Source organism: Piliocolobus tephrosceles, chromosome 9 (genome assembly GCF_002776525.5).
Source record: "Piliocolobus tephrosceles isolate RC106 chromosome 9, ASM277652v3, whole genome shotgun sequence".
Taxonomy (NCBI): Eukaryota; Metazoa; Chordata; class Mammalia; order Primates; family Cercopithecidae; genus Piliocolobus; species Piliocolobus tephrosceles.
The window spans coordinates 121,138,818-121,145,891 of NC_045442.1; positions in this window are offsets into that span (position 1 = coordinate 121,138,818).

A 7,074-nucleotide genomic window follows, 5' to 3' on the forward strand; every position below is an offset into this window, starting at 1 on the left:
ATATTGTTTTACTGTCAAACTTTCATAGATTTGTTTCACTGTTTATTAACTCAGAGTTTTCCTAAGTTGACAATGGAAAGATTCATTCATTGAATGCCTACTCTTTGATAAACTGGATATCAAGAAATATCAACACCTTTGATGTTTTAATTGTTTATTGAGAGAGACAAACTATTCAAATGAAATGCAAAACATTTTAGGTGTGGCTAGGGAAGGAGCAGGGATAAATTCGATGTAGAGAGCTCTATATGAGTATGATTCAGAGTGAAACTTGATGTCTCATTGCAACCTGGAGAGACCTTCTTTTATTTAACAGATGGAACTACCTGATGCATTGAATAATGAGTTTGAGGCTACATAGTTAGCAAAAACTCACATGGAATTGAAAACAACAAACAATTTTAAATGCGCTTGATATAGTAAAAGTAAAACTTGCATTCACTTCTTTTCTTATTTACAATGATTATTAATTCACTCTGCATATTTCATATTAGCTCCATTAATTACTGGTGGGTTCCAATATGAGGTTGCTGAGTTGGTGGCTTGACATGCTAAGGAGCCCAGCAGAGAGTGATACTGTACTCACTAATGGTAGAACTTAAAGAAATCCCATATCGTGTGGTCCCTGGAAACCATTTGTGTCTGTATATCTAGGCCTTGCCAATTCCAAATGCAAGGCAGATATTAGTCCCTTCTTTCTCTTTGAGGTTGGAACTACCAAAAATGAATGAATGAAGTGAGCTTGATACAGAACCTATTAAACGTCAGGTTCTCTACCCTTTTTGGAGCAGACAATAATTTGCTTCCTTATATCAAAATGAAGCCAACATCCCTGGAAACAGAGACAGAGATCTGTCAAAGATGTGAACATGTCTTGTATGCCATAGAAAATGCACTGCCAATGATTGCAAAGTACTATTCCAAATCAGGACCAGCCACCTAATTTTTGGATCCTAGTGCAAACTGAAAATACACATCCTCTTGTAAATTAGTGAGAATTTCAAAATGGTGACAGCAGAGCATTTAGCCATTCATGGGCCTCTTCTAGGTGGACCCTGTGTGTTTGTAAAGGTGACACCCCTGTAACAATGGCCCTGCTCATGCTATTCCCATCTCTACCTGAAGGTGGGATTCTTCAGTGTCTACAAGGTCCTTGGGAATGGAGGTGAATGGCAGAATGTTCCAGCAGTCCCTACAGTTCTGTCCAGGAAGCCATTATTTGAAACTTGGGTTTTAAGGAGCCACTGGGGACCTCTCCACAGAATCAGGAAGAAGCAAGAAAGCATCATTTCCAAAAGAGAGAGAGAATTAACTGGAAAGTTTCTAGAGCATTCATCTTTTCTTCCCTTGTTTAAAGCTTCTTGAAGGGGACAATAAAATAATCACATGCCTAATATAATTAATTAAAATCTGTTGATTTCATCTTCTAATGAAAAGAAAAAAGTAGTTTAGTGGTGAAGTATTGATCAGTATAGGCAGAAATGTAGAAAGCCCCTACATTTCAACGGCTACATACAGCAAACACTCATTTCTCATTTACTCACTGCAGTTACAGGCGGCACTCCAGGACGACCACCATTTAAGTGGCAACTAGATTAGCTACTTATTTCAAAAAAGTTTACAAAGGAAATCCATAATCTCTGCTCCTTATTAGAACACAGAGTAGGCACATGAGTGTCTTGCAGTTAAACACATTTTCATTGTCTCCATAGTGGTAAACTAGGTCCCATGTACAATATTTGCTAAAAGATTTGGTGAATATAATTGTGTATTTATTTTTATAACTGTGCCTTTTATAATTGTGTCTTTTCATTCCAGATGCAAGAAGGCTACCCTACTTTTTATAGGAAAGGATGCTTTCATATCTTAAGGCAATAGGCAATGAAATTTTGCATTAGAAAAACGCAACTATATCTCACATATTTTTTGCATTCTGGAGAATCTACTCACTCTCTTTCTTTGCTCAAGTACAATCAACACAGAAGCCAGATGATACATTTCATTTCAATCAAGAGTTTCATAGAGTCTCAGAGATACAAACAAGAGTTACGGCTCTTTAGAAGCTATAGTGTATAGAAACAAAATTACTTCAAAAACTGTATTTTCTTGAAGTTAAAGGCAAACCAAATAGGCCCTAATGTACTAAGCATTTATCTGGTGGCCCTTGCCACAGCATCTTGAAATTTGATAAGATTATTTAGCATTATATGGCACTTCCTACTTGCTGTTTCTAAAAGTCACTCAGTTCAGACATTTTTAATCTACTCCATGAACTTTGACAGACCAATTGAATCTATTTTACAGTTAAGGATACTGTTAAGATTTGACATTCCTGTAGAGTTATATGGAACCTAATACTTAGTCTAGTAAATTCAGTTTTCTGAGATACGCAGCCTCTGCATTTCCCACTAACGCTTATATATAGGTTTGGGCAGAAACCCAAGACTCGGACAAAGCTAATCCTCAGCACTTAATTCAGTTTAGCCAACTACTAGCAGCACCTTATCTGACACCACCTCATCTTCTTCACTTGATGCCAACTTGAAAAAGAAATCATATCTGCTGAGAGATGTGCACCCATTCATTGTGGTAGATTAGAAGTTTGGGAGTAGATAAAATAATTTGCAAAGTATGCATAATTCACAAAGACCTGGCTCTGTCTTCACTCCTAATGGTTGTGGCCTAGCTGTGTGACTTGGCACCCTAGTATAGCCAGATTCCATGGTTCACTGAGGTCAAGGCCATATTGATCCCAGCATGGGACCATCGCATCCTTACATTTCTTACAGTTTGCACACATTACCATGGATAGTCCATTGAAAAATGTGTGATCTTTCACAGTTGATCCCGGACACATGCAGATCAGAACAATTTATCACCAGGATTATCCTGTCACTATGGTCGAGGAAATAGTTCAATGTGAACGTGAATAGAAATCCTCACTTCCTCCAAGAAACGTTTAAGTTCTCCTTCGTAGAATTCTCTCTCTTCTCATTACCAGATTATAGTTCTTTTGTGCCTACATGTAACGATTCTCACAGACTACTTTAGATACAGACTTTATTCCTGGGTGTCTATGTCATCCTTACTCACATGTAAAGCACACAGGAGTCTCTGTGCCTTTATATACATTCACAAGTCCTAATATAAGACTTCCGCACAGAAACTTCCAATTCAGGTGTGTCAAATATAACGCATAAAAATTTAATGCTTTTCAAGATGCCTCCATTCTCTGCTATTGGAAGACCTGTGTCTAGGTTATTTATATCAAAAATGGTTTTAATAATATATTATGCAATGATTTATATGAAAATGCTTTTAGAGTAATTTTCTGACCTAATTTTGTTTTCATAAAAATACTCTGAATAAGGATTTTTACCAGTACACAAGAGAAACAAGAAAATCCAATATGTACTTAGAATTGGAGACTAAAAAATCATACTTCACTCAAGTTCCTTAGGACTCAATTTATGTCATCTCATTTAAGAAGCTGCTGCAGTTACTCCTAGATAAAGTCAGACATTTCCTGCTTTGCTTCTCTCCTGGAGTACTTTGAACCCTGCTGGAATTATAGCATGTGGTACACTGTGACATTTATTTATTAACATAACTGCTTCTAATAACAGAATGTAAATTCTTTGACAGGGAAACACTGCATATTTTATCTCTGTAACCCTAGAGACTTGTATAAAGCAGTGTTTACAATAATGCTGAATACATTCTATTGAGCATAAGTCATTTAAACTTTAGATATACGAGATTGACACAGACGTCTTCTAAAGCTGCTTAGTCTACGACAGAACCATCATACTGGAGAAACTACCACAGATTTTATGTAAGGCAACCCTAAAATCTGCCAGTTTCCAAGTATTTAGAATAGGATGAGGAAACCTGATTAGGTTAAGAGACTAGAATTATGATATCTACCCCACAATTCCCAGTGGACTTCAAAGGAAGGTTTCTGTCCTGAATATATACCAATTCCAACACTACCCTTTTACACTGAGTTCTCTTAGCAAGAATGCTTTGCATTTCTAATAGATGCATGGCTGAATGACATGGAATTTCCTGAAAACTTCGGGGTTATGTTGTAGATAATAGTGGAGTGGGTGGTGACAGTACAAATATCATTGATGCAATTTCAAAAATGCCCCCAGTGAATCTTAAGGGAACTCCTCTTTATCTCTTTTTCGTCATCTTCTAATTTGGGCTGCAAGTGATACATTAAAAATTGAGCAGAGCTGCTTCTTAATTTTTTTCCCTCATCTTGCTTAGTTTTGTCCCATTTATTGAGAACTCCGAAAGACTGGATGGATGTTTAAGTCTTAATTTAATTAAGATTTAAATGGCAATCTGGTTACTTCATCTTCCATTCAATTTACATCAATAAGCACCTGCCAAAAGAATATTCAGATGCATTTTGATTGAAAGTTTTAGTAATTATCATGTCAACCTCAGACTTTTTGGTTTGTCTTTTTTTATAATTTCTTCACCACTACCATACTTCCTGTATGGTAAAGTGCCTTTGATTATAAGAGGAAACATAAATATAAAAACCAATTTTGGAAAAGAAAAAAAGAAACATTTTTATCATACGACACATTTTGATTCAGAAAAGTAAAAATATGAAACAAAAGTACATCTACAGCAATAGTCAGGGTGATCTGAATTATTCAAGCTTATTTCTGAGTACTCTAGATTTTATTGTCTTATCGTTAAAAAAAATCTGCCTTTTTTTATGATTTAAGACACGAGATCAATTTTCAACCATCTATTTGTTTTTTATTTTGTTTTGTTTTGTTTTGTTTTTTTGGTTCTGCTTCAGGGATGCTAAATTCTAATCCTAAAAAAGAAACATGTGGTACTTGTTGCCTCTCTGTTGTCCCCTCCAGATCTACACCACCCATCTCTGCCGTGCTGGAGACAGTCTCCATGGATTGCATCACCCAGGCTCACTTGTCCTCTGAATTCTCTTTGGAGTCAGCCAATACGAGGCATCAGCAGTAGATGAGAGGGTAGGAGGAGAAATCACTCAGAATACTTATATCCTCAGCTCATCTCTCCAGAGGCATGGGTCAGCAATGGCTGCATCACTACTAGTGGCCGAGGCTCCTGTTGAATGACCCTCTCTAAAGCTATGGGTCTTACAAGTTTCTTGAAAGCTCTCCCCTACTCCCTCAGGTCTCTCACTCATCCCAACCTATAACGAGCCTTGGATAATTCACCAATGTTTCTTGGTTACTCTATCAGTATGGTTATAAATGGACACTTTCTTAGACTCTCCTCAATCATCACATTTGAGTGATATGCCATCTTCTCCCTGCCAGGACCCTGGGTACTATAGGACCACCTTTATATAAAATTTTTTAAAAACAGCATATTAGTATACACTCATTCATATATACAAAGTGATAGATACAGATAGATAAATAGATACATTAAGATATAAGATCATTTATCTTTAGTTGGTAGTACTGTGGTTAACACTCTCCTTTGTATTATAATCTTTTCCATATTTTCATGCTGAACATGTTTTACTTTAAAAAAAACAATATGGATAACAAAATGCAAGGACATCATGTGATTTCACATCAGCTATGAGCTAGATGCTATTTGCCACTATCACTTTTAATCCCCAGTTAATTCCCTTGCCCATGCCACTATTTTATGTATGTATGTATGTATGTATGTATGTATTTATTTATTTATTTATTTATTTATTTATTTTGTGTGTGTGTGTTTGAGAGAGAGAGAGAGAGAGACTTACTCTGTTGCACAGACTGGAGTACAATGGTGCAATTTCAGCTCACTGCAGCCTCCGCCTCCCAGGTTCAAGCAATTCCCCTGCCTCAGCCTCCTGAGTAGCTGGGATGACAGGCATGCCACCACATTCGGCTAATTTTTGTATTTTTAGTAGAGATGGGGTTTCATCATGTTTGTCCGGCTGGTCTCGAACTCCTGACCTCATGATCCACCTGCCTTGGCTTCCCAAAGTGCTGGGATTACAGGTGTGAGCCACTGTGCCCGGCCCACTGTCGGAGTATTTTCTAATCATCTTGTCATGCCCAAACTACCTTCTTGCATCATTTCCTACCAATTAGTTCTCATTTTAAAGAAGAAAAGCAAGCACAACTGATGTGAATTCCTTCAATTTCCTTTGTCATTACTTCAAAACTAAACAGTTTTAGTACCAATGTATTTTTGTCTAACACCAAGAAATTTGAAGCAATTTTTCTTTCCACATGCACATGTACCAGAACACGTAAAACCAGCTGCTCTTACTTTCTGAAGGACTTGTCTTTACAAACCATCTCTTTGATCTCTTAGCTCTCTTCAATCCTTAGTCCTACCCTCTCCTCTGATTTTCTTTCTTTATCCTCGGTACATATCCTCCATTCTCTGAACTTGGTTTTAAGGGGAAAATGCCTTCTCGTCACAGTGCTTATCATGCAATCCTGTACTATTTTCTCTGCTCCATGCCATCCATTTTGTCCTTTCTTTGTCTCCCCTGAAACTGTGCTTTCAAAGGTCATAAATGTTTCTGTGTTTATCAAATACAAATGGCCTAAGCCTCACTGGATTCAGACTCTGTAGTATCTGACAGTTTCCAAAAAAAAAATATTGTTTTTTTCCTAAATGTTTTTTCCTTGGCATCAGTAACATTCCAGGCACCTTGTGCTTTTAATTTTCCCCTAAAGATTTTTGTCTTGGATTCTTTCACTGACTCTCCCTCTTTACCTCCCATCTGTTAACACGTGTTTTTGGTGTGTTCTCAACCCTTATTCCTGTGATTCCCTATACTTCTTAAACAATATTCTTAATTTTAATGACCACAAGCTATCTGTTTAGCTCTGTTTATATCTATACAGATATATTCTCAATTATTTCTCAGTTTCATACTATAGGAAATAAAAATTTCAGTTATTATTATTAAAGACAGGGTCTTACTCTGTTGCCCAGACTGGAGTACCATGGTATGAATAGGACTTACTGCCACCTCAACCTCCTGGGCTCAAGTGATCCTCCCGCCTCATTTTTCTAAGTAGCTGGGACTACAGGTGCATGTCACCATAC